Consider the following 17,823-nt stretch of genomic DNA (forward strand, 5'->3'; position numbering starts at 1 on the left):
ATTATAGCGTTTTAGAAAAATCGTGTTTCAAAAATAAATATTTTTTAAAAACTCATTACTGCTGTAATAATATTATTATAATTTATGAGTATAAATCGTATTTTTTGAATAGGTATATCGTATAATATAGTATTAAGATAAAAATACATTTTTAATAGGTTTAATATCTTGCTAAAAAAAAGGACTCAACCTGCGGCCGACAAGCTTTTATTTATGCGCTCAGAAAAAATTAAAGTTAAAAATCACAGTAATTTAAAAATTATATTTTTTTACAATATACAATACATAAATCATAAAATGTTATGTGGCTATTAAATTTATTTTTATCTTTTCTAAGATACTTTCCTTCTAGGTATCATAATTTTTGATTATCATTACGTTTATAAGTTCGTTTATTATAATGTTACAAAAATAATATGCCTGTGACCCAAGTAAAACTGAAAAAGCTACAACTAAGGCCACAAATGATGATTGGCGTATGAATAATGTCTAGCAGTTTCCGCATTTCATATAGAAAAATTATATTTTATTTCAATTTTGATTAGCCGTGGCTTAGTATCTTTGATCAACAGCTCCGATTTTACAAATTTAGGCTTTAATAATATGTAGATACATGCTCGCCGTAATATTATATATAGTACATACCGTAAATTGTAAAATATGATGGTCGTAGAGGCATTTTACCGTACGCGAAGGACTTGTGAATGAAAGCGTCATATCGTAGAGACATGGGTGGGGCAGACTTGTTAGTACTACTAACTTAGTATATTCAAACGGAGAAAACGTATACTAACTAACATTTGTAACAACTATAAACGATATACCTCAAAGAGGCACCTATAGAAAATCTAAGATATCTAAACATAATATATTGGTATTTATGGGTATACCAAAAATTCCAAAAAATAAAATTGTGTGTTTGAAATGCATTAAGATACGAAATATAGCAGACGAGTATACTTGGTGATTTACGATATAATTATTATAACAGTAAACATTAATTTGTCATTTGGATATATTTTTCTAAAAGTATTATTTATTTATAATCATTTATTTTTGAAAATTGAATAAGATATTTGCAATTCTGACATTTTATAAAACTATCAGTTTAGCTTATTTTTTTTATTACCAAGTTTATAATTTAAACTAATTATTAAGTATTAACTTTTGACATTTAATGACAATACCTGTGTTTTTAATATTATAATCTAAAGCAGAATAATTTTATGTTAATACGCGGTTGTTCACTGTAGTGTTATAAAAAGCCAAAAGGTACCTAAGGGCTAAGATGATGCAAGAAGTATGCAAAAGAAAAATTGTAATTTTAAGTAGGGTAAGAAATATATATTGGTGTATATTATGTTGCAATAGTATTTAAATATCACCACGGTTTTGTGAAGAAGGCTGAAGGAGTGAACCAAAACTGCAAAACTTTCATGGATAGTTCTTTAGATCGTAAAATACTTTTATGTAGATGGTGTACCGTGTACATAAGTGGTGTAGGAGTGGGTATATCGTATATAGTAGATATATTAATTGTAATAGTAATCTTGAAAATTTAATATACGCTAGTTTGTAGTTAGCGTGTAGGACGTAGGTGTTCATAAGTTCTTGAACTTTTGCAATTAACAAAAAAAATGTATTGTTTTTAATTAAATTAATTAATTAAAATAATTATTTCAATTGAATGGTAGCTATTATTGAATATTATAAAATATTCAAATTGACGTTACCATTATTGGTGCAAAACATGAAAATAATTAAAACCGTATATATAAGTATAAAACGATGTTCTACATTTTTATAAAAACTATTGCATTTAATTACGTTTTGACCTTCAGAAAACGGGTTACGGATACGTCAGTGCGATAAACTGCATGTGCCAGGTGATTAATTCTAATGTAACACATGCAAATTTTAATCATTTTTCTTTTTTTTCTACGAACATTGGTTGTAATTTTGCATTATTTCAGCGGGCAAGCGAATAATTATTCGCACATAACATTACTGATAAAATAATAATAATTGGACCTTTTAACCAAAATAATAATAATAATAATAAATAGAAAAATTACCGATGTTTGCTGATACAATATTATAATATTATATTAAAATTGCGCGTTTACTTATTATTATTAGATAGTATATATTATACATTAGATATTGCGTGAGTGTTTTAAATTGTAAGGGACATATTATTATGATATAACTTAATAACTTACTATAAACTGTGTCCATTATTGTTACACCAACAGTTTAAAGCAACAAAACGACAAAAGTGTCATTCGCCCTTCAGGCACCCACCATCGACTTATATGGATTATTATTATTTTTTTAAGAACTCCAAAATCGTATTGTGTTGCTGTCGTCATTAATGCCAAGATATTATTAAACGTATATAGAACCACGGGCTTAAATGTTTGTTACGAATACAAAGAGGATTATATACTTTATAATACAGTCGTAATTCACTCATTTTGGGAGCATAAACATTATTATGAAATGATAACTGTTATATTTTAATTCGTTGTACCAACATGCCCGATGACTTATTGACTTTTGTGTGTAAAATTGTCTAAAGTTCAAAGTTATGTATGAGTGTGTATATGAGCTGAGTATCAGTTACTACCAATGTAAATCAAACCTACGGTGGATTTGATACGGTGCCCTAGTGCGTGTTTAGTACTATTTTGTAAGTTATTTATAGGTTGAAAGTTGAAAGCGGTGTTTAGATGTTGTCTAGTTATTAGTTACCATCGATGTAAGTCGGACAGACTAGGCAATCCGTTCTTTATATTTTGGTTTAAGTGTAATTTAATAATAAAAAAATATAAACAAAAAAAATTACACGTATCATGTGATATTATAATATTTTTACATAGAAAAAAGTACTTTTAAAAATAAATAACAATAATACTACAAAAGGAAACAAAAAACTAAACACGCAAATCCTATTATCACTAAAAAAAAGGAAAAGTCAAAGACGATATAAAGGAATTAAAAGTTGGTATAACAATAAAATAATAATTAGATCTTAATTTAAATTTACGTTTTATTATGTAAGAATTCTAATAATTAAATTCCAGTTTACTGTTGGTTCAAAGTTTTCATTTTAAAACTAAATTAAATGTCATCTTTTGGAGCTATATTATATTATTAATAACTCATACTCATACTAACCAATTCCATGATATTCACTCAAATAAATTTTACTAAATTCACTTAGAAACATTGTAGTTTTTAAACTTTTGAAAAATTGATTAGCCCAAACTCCATAAAGCCTTTTTTTTTTCTACATATTTTAATCTTAAAGCGGAGTACCTACGGGAATAAATATTTTTATAATTTGTTATTATTTCTATGTAGGATGTAGACACAGAGTATATACTCACGACCCTATATATAGTTGACTAAATATTAACCAAGTAATGTAACCATATATTTGTAAGATACTCGTTTGACGTATTTTTAATTTTTCATATACACGTGGCTATTAGTATATATATATAATATAATATATTATATATAGCTATATACATTAAACACAATAATATAACATATAATATGTGACTACTTCCCAACTTCTCGTACAAATATGAAAAATAAAACGTGTTTTTTTCGGGTTTAAGTGGGTTGACAAATATTATATAAAAATAATAGTGGTTATCCATACACATTGAAACTATACACAGTAAATGATTATTGATTTTTGTTCCGTAATAATTGCCGTTTCAGAAATGTAATTACTTAAGCAGTTAAGTATTATATAATATATCATTCGTTATACGTAAATTTTGTGCCAAGAATATATTTTCAGAGATGCAAAAAAACAACATAATATATGCCTATGTCTGTTACAAAATAGCTTAACTGCCATTTCAGTGCTATTAAAGTGAATTAAAACTGGCGCGCGGTTGGGTCACTTCGACTTAATAATAATATTTAAGTTCAAAAAACGAATTATTAATACTTTTTTACTCATATAAACTTATTATACTATTAAAGCATCGATAGATATTAAACACGGGAGCTGTACTTGATTGTATTTTATTTAATATCATTGATAACGTTATTGCTAGTTGACTATATCTATAATCGATGTTAATATTAAGAATCATGTTTTCACTGTGCAATTAATGCAGTCGTCTATTCTGAAAGAAAAATAAAAAAAAACAATTTAATGTGTTGTTTACTATGTTGTAAATTGAAAGAAAATACAATCAATGATATAAGTAATTGGTTCTACCGGTTATACAGGCATAGAGCACGAGGCATGTCGATTAATTTGAACAAAATCAATTACTACCCTCGACCTCGGAACGAATTAATTTTATTTAAATGTAGGCGTAAGTTTTATGGACTTCAAACATATGGGTTAATTGCAATACCGTAAGAAAACAAAACCGTTTTGTTCTAATAATTAATAGTCCTTCAAACAATGTAAAAATAGGTATTAGAAACAAGTGTTTAATTATATTCAAATAGTATTCAGAATAATTGAATGTCCAATAACTAGGTACCTAATATATTGATAATGCATTATGTTGTTTACTAATATAATATATGTACTAGAGAATCGGTTGATTTTATAATATTGTTACGATACACGATAATTTGTCTGAAAATACCTACTAATTATTAACACTAGTTAATGGTTGGTTAATAAATAATATTTAATTATATATAGGACTTTGGCGGACAAGCAATATTAAACACTTACACATACACACATACACACACACACACACACAATAAATTACAATATTTAACTGGATTTAAGCATACTAGTCGATCAGTCGTCAAATAATGCTCACGATCTCCAAACATATATTTATGTAATATATTATTACATATTAATGTATTATTTATACCAATTTATACGAGCTAAATGTGTTATATTGTATAATTATTAATACATATAGTATTTAATTTTAAAAGTTATATTTTTATAGTAAAGTCAATTTATATAACAATATACCTACGTTATATAATGTTAATCTAATAAAATTGAATATTCAAAGTACTATAACTATTGACATGTAAATTATTTAAATTAAGTTATTTTATAATGTGAGTGCCTATATGAGTATATTTGTTTTTATATTAGTTTAAATAATTCAAATATTTTTTAATAACCTTTAGTTACAGATTTTGCGTTAAAGTTATAACTAAAAAAAAAAAAATTAACTTTAGGTACGATTTTGATATTGATATAATACAGATCATGCGCTACATACATAATTAGTATATAACATCACATAAATTGAAATTTGTGTATATAGTATAAATGTATAATACCTATAATATTGTATTAATATTATGTATAAAGTTATAGGTTAGAAGTATTTAAATATATAAGTATGTATATTCTGGAAATAGCCTGACTATTATGTGGATAGTTTATCATCGAAGAAAGTTTAAACTGTTAGTAAGGAAAGTTTATTTTATTATACTTATGATTTATATTTCCATGATTGTTATACAATTATAATTAAAATAAAATACTCCTAATAACGATGCACTATACATTACATTTTATAATTTAAAAAATCATTAAATAAAGAAGTTCATTATTTTATTCATTACTAAATATAACTAAAACTATGCCATACTGTTAGTATCCATATAATATGTTTTTAACATAATTTAATAGTACTATCAGTAATATCCAAAGTAGATACATATATTATAATTAATAACAACTAAGTAATAACATTATTATATAAATATAAAAGTACTAACATGTTATGTTTTGAACACAAATTTCAATAAAATCAAAAAAAGATATACATACATATATATATATATATATATATTTAAGGGTTTATTGATAATTTTTTAATTTTAAATATAATATGATTTTGTTTAACAAGGAATTACAAATATTTGTAGACGTATAATATCGGTTAAAACTGTAACGAACAAAATATAGGAGCATAATAAATAATACCGAGTGTTCGTGGGTTTCATTTTCACACACCATTATTATGTTCAATACTATTTATTAGTTATAAATTTATAAATTTGAATCACATATTTTATATTATATATTATGGCATACAACACACGTCCCGCGAGTGTTGGTATATACATTTTAGGGTTATTACTTATTACATTATATAATATTATTCATTCAATCTCCCCAGTAGACCTTTAAATTAGTACGTTTATTTTATCAATTGAAAAAATTCAAATATTTTTACAGGACACCAATAACATATTAAGCTATACAAATGTTTTGATTTCTTGACAATAAAAATATAAAATGATAACTTTATATTATTTTATCGAAAAGTGACTGTTATGTTTATTTTTAGCAATTATATTTTATATATTTTTTAGTAATGTAGTTATACATATTAAAATTGTTTGTATTGACTAATAATAACTGTCCATATTTTATACGTTCGTAATTATTGTAATATTATGGAAATGTTCATCATGATTGTCTCAAAAGTCAAAAGTAATAAATACTAAATAATATTAAGAAAATAAGCGTTAGTAACTATTTGCTTAGTTTCAATTCTTGTTTCGATTGAATCAAAAATGTATGAGAAACAATTTCTTGACAAAATACAGTTTACAGTTAAAAACAATGCTAAAATTAACGTGTTTATTATTCACGTCCACGATATTATTATTCAATAACGACTTTTCAATCACTAATATTTAGTAATTTAAATAAAACTCAACATAAATAGTTTATATGATGATTGAATTCATAAATGCATATTATTGGTTAAATTAGTACAAGAATGTGCTATTATGATTATTATATTGAAAATATTTAATGGTTTATTATTTTTACGAATAACTTAGATTGATATAATAATACAAAGCTTTACTTAGAATCTTTTTTTGATTGTAGTGATTTGATAATACCATTAACCACTACCCTGTGCCGAGATGACAATACCGGTCTAATTACGTGAATCCGGTTAGGATTTTCGCACTTGATAATTTTATAGAAAAAAAAAAAAATTGTTAGTAAACATTAAAATAACTGTAAATACTAGTATAGGTATATTCGAATAAAAAAACATGACTCTAGTATAAAAAAATAGAAATTCTTATTTTTATGCGTATTTATGTTTTATAATATACGTATAGGTATATTATATACTTCCCTGTCAGAAATGGATTTATTATTGCTTCTATAATACATATTATATACTTGAAGTTTTCCTCAATAGTAATCACTAATCACGATTATAGGTGAGTTAAGCAGTTAAACTACACTAAAATATTTGATATGCGTTCATAATTGGAATTGAAATATAATATAATATACTCGTATATTATATATTATATTATAAAACCAATATGTATATATATTGTATTATAATAAGTTATATTCTAACTATATGATGACATAAGAACTATATAATTATTCAAAATTAAATACTAATACGTTTTATTTCTTTGTACAACACTTTTAAATAAAATATAATTATGAATATACTTATGTGTATTGTGTAAATGTTATATACATATAATATACAACAAACATAATACTTACTGCATTATGCATTATATGCCGTACAGAAATGTTATACAAAACACAAGTGTTGAAGTAATAAGAAGAAATTATTATAGCATTGAAAATTTAGTTCTTACTGTTACTATAAAACGTCATTCACTATCACTATCATTTTATAGTAAATATTTATAAGCAATTTCTGAATTTATGTTAGCATATTTTGATATGATATTATTCAGACATGCAAAATGATTTATTTAGTTTTATAATCTTACATTATTATTATTATTATGAGGTACAAGTGTTCTATGTCAACTCAAACAAATTACATTGTGTGAAATATTTGAATAAGTAGCTTAGTTTTTTTTGTTGAAATAATATTTACAAGTTGGTACGTCATGTACTTGTACAATATAATTATTAATGTAATATATAATATAGATATAATAATAACTAATAAACCATGATAATAAAATAAGAAGAAATTGTATTCACAATATCTTGCATTATTAGAATCCTAAGTTCGGTGTAATATATGCATTGAAATTTGAAATTTTTTATTAATAATAATATTTGGCCATTCAGGACATTATTTGACTAAATATTATGTAAAAAGTTAAAATAATAACGAACGTAACTACAACCAAACTGTTGAATATAGTGTAAGTGTATTAGTATTTATTATTTTGGAAAAATATCTTATAGTTAGAGATTCTGAGCAACAGTGATGTTAACATAGTATAATGTTTTATCATGTATAATCGCGGTCAGTTTTTGTCTTTAAAGCCTACAAGATCCAACATACATTTTAAACGTCATACCTACATGTAGTTTAAAGTTGTAATTCTTTAATTTCATTTTTAGTTTTTGAATCATGAAATAATAACGAAAAAGCGATAAATTAATTAATAAGTAAATACAGTTGAATATTGTCGTCTTTACATGGGCGCCCGCAGGAAATTTATCAGGGAGAGGCATAATGATATTAAACACCAAAAAATACATTAAAAAATGTTTATTCCTAGGAAACTACAAAATGTGTTATATGAAATCAAATACCAACCCCTACACTAAAGTAAAAATATCAATGAAATGTTTATAAATCAAAATAAAAGTTAAAATGTTCAACATTCTATTTGAATTCCGGGATGGGGGCAAATGTCCCGTCTTGCCCCCCCCCCCCATCGGGCGCCCATGTGTCTTTATCCACAGTTATAGTTTTTTCTCTGGTTCTGGGATTACGAATTTTTAAATTATTATTTAAATCCAAACTATAATATGGTATAGTCATGTGCTCATATATGTAATAACTAATAGTTGATATCTTAATAAATAATACAATATAAAATATATCAGAATTAAATATTATCGATATATTATATTGGTTGGTCATAGCAATTATAAGTTTGTTCGATCTGAATTCGAAGATAAATCATTATGGCCATACGAAAACATATTCTGACTTCTGAGCAAAGGTAACTGATAGAATAGATGTACATTTATTTTTAAAGATACTTTATGATATATACTATATTTATTATTTATAATATTAATATATATATATTTTTATTTCGGTAGATCTGACTAATTTTTACCAAAAACATAGCTTTTAATAAGTCGATACCGACGTATCATAAAATGGTGAGAATAGATTCGCATTAGCTTAAAAACAGTCTTAATATTTAAAAAAAATCGTATTATAATTTCTAGAAAATGCTGATATGAATACCGATTTGACGATAATTCCAAATGTCTACGATTTCCTCTTTCTGAAAAACAACAAAACATAAAAATTGGCGTTATGTAAATGTTCTAAACTATCAACTGATTTAATTGACAATTAAAATGTAAAAAAAAAAGACTAAAAGAACAAATCGTTGTTTAATAAATTCTTCGCTTTATTCAGTACTAATCTAAAATGTATTATGTATACTGTATAAGTACCTATTTCTAATTATTATTTAATGCTCAATTAATTAAGTGTTGCTGCGTTGGTATAAACACATAAGAAACATTATGAAAAAATAACAAAATTGGTACAAACTGTTAATGAATGAATCTAATTAACTATAATAATTATTATTTAACATATTATATTGCAAAAAAAAAAACTATAAAAAATAATATATATAATTGTAAATGCAAATCTTGTTGGTAGGTTGTCATTTTGTTTAGCGATTTTTATTAACATTAATATAAATAATTATTAAAACAATGTATCAAAAGTCACAATTTAATATAGGTATATAATTTGGAACTAAATCGTATTTTCGATTAAAATAAAATACAAAAAAAAAAAATAATATATTATGTATAAAATTAACAGCAGTTGTGAATAAAGTTTTAATGCTATATTTTGATTCGACTGTTTATATTATTAGGAACAACTATAGTATACCTAGTATTAAACATAATATTATTATTATTTATTAAGTAGGTTTGTTATTGTTTACAAACATAATATGTAAAATATGAAAACAAATATTAGGTATACTCACATAGTCACATAAACAAAATAGGCACCTTCATAATATGATATCTACACGGATACACATTATATAAATTATATAAGTAATTTAGTATGTATAGAATTGTAGAAGTGTAGAACTATAGTCGACACAATTTCAGTATCTATATAGACTTTGTGCAATATATACAATATACATATTACATATTATATATTATCTATAGCGGCAATCTGCATCATAAACTGATGGCAAATGTAATAACTAGTAAATGTAGAAAAACATATTTTAAAAACAAAGAAGAGATATTATAGGCTTATTTATTACATCTCATCTACAGACTTACAACATAACACAACAGTCTGTAAATATTACAACATACACACAACACGGAAATTGTCAACAGATACATTTTAAACATTACCTACATAATTTTAGTTTCTGGGCGTTTATAGCTGAAGAGCCTTATTGGTTTTAGTAGTTTTACAATTATGTATTTTTCAGAAAATAGCTGTTGTAGCAATAAAATAACAAGAAAATATTTATGCAGTAACTCTATTGTTTTACTAAATTATTACCTGTTTATTATTCTGCAGTTTGTGTTTATCAGAAGCTATTAATTGTAGTATTGCATAACTAACACTAAGTATAATAATTTTTTTTAAATTTAATATCCTATTACAATCAATATATCTATGCCAGTTAATAGTTTCCTTTTAAATATTTGATCCTGAACAATGAATTGTGACCATTGAATAATATGGATATTTTTTTTAAGCAGAAATAGTCAAAAATCTTCACTATATTAGTATCTATTTATTTTATAAAAGATTTATTGACTACTTTTATTTTAACGTGACTAGTATAATACTGAGTTGGCTATATATAGATTTAGATGTATTATATTATGCCTATTGTGGGCTATAACTTACAATGGTTATAACACTATTGTGTGTATTAATTTTTTAATTTTTTTTATGATTTATTTAATTTTTAATATCATTCAAATGTTTCATATTATAATGTTCGTAGTTGTACAAACTATTCAACTATACGTATTATTATACCTATTATAATAATATATACCTATTCAGTTAAAATGTCTAAAACGTTATTATGCGTGCAATTGCCAATTATACTTGTATTTATAAATGTCTGTGTAATTAATAATCGTGTAGCTTTTTACGCTTTTTTTTATGTAGATAGCAATCATAGAAATCATATTTGTAAATGAATATAACCAATGAAAATGTATATACTATTGACTATTGTACAATGCACAGTTGCACCTTACTAATATAGACAGTATAGGCACCTACCAACTATAAAGTCACATTATTATATAATATTATGATATATGTAGTGCGTACATTATTGAATTTAACAAATAATACACCAAGTGCAGACAACCTCTCTCGTGTAGAATATAATATATTGTATCGATGCTATTTATAAACTATACATATAATATACAGATCGCATAATATAGTATATCAGGTTAGTTGTTATACAATAACCACGATCTACATCACCGCTGAACCTTGCAATGCACACATCAAATATTATGATAGAGAAATACAACGCTCTAGACGTCTAGACCATCATTTTTTCCTTCCTTTGATGAGTATATTACATACGAGTATAGTGAGCACACGTTATTCCAATTATGTGTTATATACACCGTTATGGAGTAGGAACGAACAATAGAATTTGCCCCTTTCCTCCGCGGTCTATCCACAGTTTGTGCAAATTATGATGTATACAACTTTTGTAGTTTTTTTTTTATTTTCAAAGAAACTCATCTCGACCAAAAATGGTATTTTACTTAATATTTTGTATGGTTATTAAGCATAAAGATAATATGATCTAAGTATATAGTATATTTGGCACATTTTAAGTTATAGAAGGGTTTAAACGTGATTCGTTTTAAAACTGAATAATTTTTAATTATAAAACGGTAAAAAAATATATGTATAAAATTACTACATAATGTATAAAAAGTATACGTACATACTTAGTTTCATACTTAATTTCGTACATTTTTTTTATTTCTTAAACATTATCAATCATTATCATTTGTTATAGGATTATTATGCATCATTTTAGTATACTATATAGATAATCTCTTTAACCATCGATTAGTTAGAAGAATTAATTGTTTCATTTTTATATTTATTTTCACACGTGGATAATTTCATTAATTAAATCATTACCTATACGGGGAGTGTACGGGCTATGAATTCTAACTTATAATGCTTACAGACATTAAATTTAAATTATTTTTTTAAGATTTTCCAAAAAAAAAAAATTAGTAGCTTGAAGATTCAAAGTGAACAAAAAATTCAGCTATTAGCTATAGCCTATAATAGTAAATGGTATGTGTACGGTGACAGGAGGAGTGTTATCAATACGCTAAATTTAACGGTTTTCTTGTATTGTATTATTTTATAGAAACATACAGTGAACGGTCGCACAGATTATAATTATTTTTAGGTATATTAGTTACAACTGATATCCACTGAAATCTTGTAAATTATATACATAAGGGTTATGTATAGGCATCAGGTTGGTATGAGTTTCGAATATTTATTATAGTTATTATATTATATCATATTCTGATTTTAACATACTTTCAAATTGATATTTGATAATATTTTTTATACTATTTATGAAGTATTCTGTAGTAATAAACTTCTATTTTTTAAATGAGAACGGCCCTTTTAGATTTTGAGTGGAGCGATGAATGTATTGATTTTACAAAGATGTTTTTTTTTGTGTCTGGAGACACTTAGTAAAAAAAGTGCTTCGATTTTCAACTTCAATTTCTTTTCTGGTAGGAAAATAAATCTAGTTGATACTTTGGTGGGAGAGGGGGGAAGGAGTACAAAGTTAAAAAAAATGTTAATGCTTTTCTTAATAATTAGGTAAAACGGAGATTTTTATGTAAAATCAGTTTATAAATCGATTTTTTTATTTTATTGAATTTAAAAAACAAATAACCGTAGATAGGTACGTAGATAATTTAAATTTTAACCGAACATATTATAATTTTCAAAATATTTTGATTCTTTTTAAGCTATTTAAAGTCGTATTTTCTATTATTTTTTTGTTTTTTTTTTTATTAATGCTAATAAAAAATAATATAAAATTTCATGGGGGAATTTAAAACTTTTATGTATAATATTATATTTAATAAGCACAATGACTTTTTCAAAATATTTAGATTTATTTTATATTATTGCTTATTTTTTATATCACGACAAATTCACACTGTTCTATCATAAATCAGTACTGACTCAAATACTCAATAGTTTATAACAATAGTATATGATATAAATATGCATACTATTATAATAATTATAATTTAATATTATATTATAAATGCGATGTTTTTTTTTAAAAAATTAATTCAACATTGAACCTATCGTATTACTAATAGTAAAATAAATTACCATAATAGGAATATAAAATATAAATATATCAATATCATAAAATATACTTATAGTAATATACTAATATATACAGAGGCTGCAGGCCGTTTTCACTCAGAATGGTTTTTCGTATGTAAGTTTTTATTGAGTTCAAAATATGTAATACATACCTACTTTACAGTGACTTACTATCATTGAGTAAGTGGTGCACTTGAACACTTGCTGAACAACAAAGTGGTTATCTTTTTCCCCCTTTTTTTATTAATAATTATTAAGCAAATGAGTTTTTTGATCATTTAGATGTATCTTAATCAAAATTCGAATAGACAGATTTTGAGTCATTAGGCTGTATATTATATTATAGCGTACAAAATACGATTATATTTCTTACTAATGGCTTTTAATTTAAAATAATATTTATATAATATTTAGTTTAGTATAGACGTGCAGTAAGTAATCGGTAATATTTTTGGATTCTTGAACCACATTCGAAAATTAAAAAAAAAAACTTTATAGTTCCTACCTATAATTCTATCAACTATATGGTTGCTATTTTACTTAAGCCGTCACAAATATTTTATGGAAATAATCATATATCATTCCTCTGCAGTAAACTACCTATCAGTTTTAGATTAACCTAGATTACCACACACAATGGGGTGGTCATCATAGGCGCAAATAGTGTTTGAGATTTGGGGGGGGGGGCTGAAGCCCTAGCTACTGAATGAAGCATTGAAGCATTTATACAGGTAATTAACACCTAAAAAAATTTTTAGTACAACATTTAGGTATATCGTATACTGCTTACTTAATTACAATATTGACAGAAAATAAAACTTACTAAACATTTTTTTTAAATGTGCTATTTCATCTAGTTATAATAGTTGTCAAAATTATATTTATAATGTATAATATACATTATACATTTATACACCACATAATTTTCAGGAAAACGTATAATAGCCAAATGGTATATCAATATGAGCTGCAACAATAGACTCCGTAATAAGAATGCTTATTATTCTTAGTTCTTGGTAGGTATTATGGTTTATGGCTACAAATCTACAATGTACAATAATAATAAAAATAATACCACGATAAATAAAATTTCATTTACGAATTACGTAATCTTAAAAATACGAACACGAATTTTGCATCATAAACTATAATAATACTGATAAAGCTTAAAAAAAAATTAGGAAATGTTTACGGGTGGGCTATTGACGTGTTTGGGGGGGCTTAGCCCCTAAAGTCCGCCCTTATTTGCGCCTATGGTGGTCAGCACTCTGTGACATACGTAAGACAAACGCTTATTCAATGATACAAATACAAATTATGGCAAATCAACAAAGTTATCAAATATTAGCGATAAGTTATAACAAACATTTTGTGAAGAAAAAAATAATGAAATTATTCATCAATAAATTAATATTATCGTCATCAATCCAAGAAAATAATTTTAAAATGGATTTCGCTAGTCAATCGAATAATATTCAAATATAATCAACTTAATTATTTTATAATTTATCAAAACACTATTGTTTTTCTATTATAGAAATGTTTAGTAAAAGATAAAATGTTAACATAAATTATTATTGAAGTTTAATTTCGGGACAGTTATTGACGTTATAGTCTTATTGACCGTCTTTAAATATTTTTTCGGGACAGCTGGTCGCTGGACGATACATTTAAAACTAGTACAGTCCCGACCAAACTAGGCCATATGGCAACCCTAACTTACTTTATCAGATTTTTTTTATTATTATTTATATAAAGGCTTCAATTACTTCGATCACTAAGTTTAGGGTAAAATGTATATACTACGAATATAATAACTTTTTAGTTTTTACAATATTAGAGATAACAAATGATATTTATAGTTATAACTTATAGTTACAATTTTTTTATCTAAATTTATTAATTTGAAAAATTTAAAAATATTGGCGATATTGTATTCATTGAAGGCTTTTTTGATTAACGCAATATTGTTGAGTAAAAGACACGATATAACATAATTTGGGAAAATTAATAATTATGTGTGCAAAGGGAGGTCAAGTCTTAAGTGTGCCAAGAAATATTGGGCTTCTTAGTTAACAAATAGAAATGCATGAGACAGGAGTAGCTTATTCTGGCTCTGTTTACAATAATTTGCTCTCATTTATAGATGAGTTGTCCGGATATGCCCATTTGGTTACTGTATTCTTGTCTTCTTGATGTTCTTCAGTTTATTGTTATCTGTAATAGAATCCTAGTTGTTTTATCATGGTTTTATGATCAGTTTTTTTTTTTTTTTTATCAGATTTTTACATTAGATCCGCCTTATATTAAACTCGTACATACAGTATTTATGTGAAATTTGTACTCCCTATAATGAAATAACAACATTTTTGTTTTTATAAATGTGAACTTTATTATATTTTTAATTCTTACTATAAAAACACATTGTTCTGATCGTATTTTGTTTGTTATTACTTATTTGTTTGATAGTTTCCATATAAAAATAGTTTGTTTTGACATCACTTGTTCTAATAAAGGACTTATTCAATTTGTAATATCGGGAGACGATAGAATTAATTCCCCATCCTCCCGGAGGTAAACAATTGTACAATATTGTACCTTTATAATTGTTTTTTTTTCGTGATTCATAAATTTATTGATTATTGCTTAATGTTTAAATTTGTTTAATAGTTAACAAATTTTTTTATGTTCCTACAGGACTTAAAAAAGATCATGTGGGTTGGGATCTAACTATATTTTTTAATATATTTTATTTAAAATTAAAATATATTTATTGTTACGTGATTATCATGATATATTTAATACAATAACTAAACGAAAAAAATTTAAAGTTGAGTGTTTTATTTTTCGATATTATATAATATTATTACCTAGAATATTATAAGTAGCTAGGTATCTTATTTCGTTTAATTGATTTTCGGTGTAGAAATATAGAATTGATAAATTAGCTATACTCGAACAGTCGAACTTAAACTTCTCAAGTATATTAGTAAATTATAATATATTAATATACTTTTAAATAGTTTCCCGTTCAGCTACTAAACTATTATTTTATTATTATGTTTTTTTTTTTGTTTTTGTAACAAAATTAAAATGATCTGAATCGGGCAATAATTAAATTTAGATAGATAGGCTGTATCTATGACAAATTACAAATTGAAGGTGTAAATGTATTATGCATATTATAGTCACTAACAATCGTGGATAAATGTGTGGAAATAATTGAATTGGTAATTCTAGTAAGTATTAGACTCGCGAATTGGTTTCCGTGAAGGTCTTCGTCGATGCGTTTGTAGGTCACACGCTGCGACTGGCCGCTTGGGGCACGTCGGTCAGCCGGCCGGGGCGGATAGCGAGTCATCCACACCGCCGTGCCGGTGTTATGTTTTTTTTTTTTTTTTGTTGAACCTTTCATTTTACGAAGCAGTGATTGTGATAGTCTTATCATTCTCGTGTGATCCGTCTGATGCTCGTCGTGTTCGTCCTCGTCGTATCTAACCGGAATTTTAAAATCATAATAATAATATTATTATTACAATATATACTTATACCTGTTAGTAATTTTTTTTTGCACGATCGTCGGTGGTAAAAATGAAACAACTAATACAATACAACCGATTAAATGACTTCACTACACGGTGAATTAGACGTGAACGTCGAACATGAAGGTATGTTATTAGCGAGTTTATAATGGTTATTACTTATTACGTACTTATTGTGGTTTGTATATCACATCATACATGAGTGAGGGTTGGTTATTGTGTGTTATTAAAAGTATGCACCTATGTTTTACATTCTGGATCATTTTCACGGTGTGAACGCATAACAACACCGCTAAACACATTTTATGGGTATCATTATTCTTTCAAAAATTATACACAATGGTTATTTAATAAGAGTATTGATTAGTAATGATGAATTATAGTTCTACTTGGTTGAATAAGTATTTTAATAATGTTTACGCATATATACCTATTTGTTTTTATTGTATATATTTACATCTAATTTAAGCATTACTATTTCAATTTGAATTATACCTATTTGGAAAATTCATCATAAAATATTCAATTCTAAGATATAATTAATAATATTTATTTATCATTTTTAAAATAATATACCTATTATATTGTACAGTAAGTTAAAAATTAACTCCATATAACTAAAGTTAAGTTAACATGTTATAGTATATTGGTACTTAAATACTTGATAGTCAATAGACTATTAAAATATCATATTAATTTCTGTTACTAAAGTTTAGATGTCACTAATATGTATAATTATTATTTAATATGTTATTCATTTGTGACTTACGTACTTGGGAAGAAATATATTGAACCGTATTTATACTAATTTGGGTTTCAAATTCCAGGTAGATACCATAAAGTTTGTTTTATGTTTAAAATGTTTAATTTGCAATTGTAATTTCTAT

General features: G+C 25.1%; 1 protein-coding gene across 3 annotated transcripts in view; it reads left to right on the top strand.

Moving 5' to 3' along the window:
* The window catches only part of LOC132920229 (alpha-1,6-mannosyl-glycoprotein 2-beta-N-acetylglucosaminyltransferase), a 48,737-nt gene that overhangs the window by 3,990 nt on the left and 26,924 nt on the right, over positions 1-17,823 (top strand). Inside the window, exon 1 of one of the 3 annotated variants that reach the window (XM_060982460.1) lies at positions 16,822-17,062. The exons of 1 other annotated variant lie outside the window; for it this stretch is intronic. The gene's annotated coding sequence lies outside the window, so the exon portion shown is untranslated. Of the gene's footprint in view, positions 1-16,821; positions 17,063-17,823 lie in introns of those variants that run through there. One more of the 3 variants, XM_060982478.1, reaches the window with a different exon arrangement.

The sequence above is a fragment of the Rhopalosiphum padi genome, chromosome 1, assembly GCF_020882245.1.
Source record: "Rhopalosiphum padi isolate XX-2018 chromosome 1, ASM2088224v1, whole genome shotgun sequence".
In the NCBI taxonomy this organism is placed as follows: Eukaryota; Metazoa; Arthropoda; class Insecta; order Hemiptera; family Aphididae; genus Rhopalosiphum; species Rhopalosiphum padi.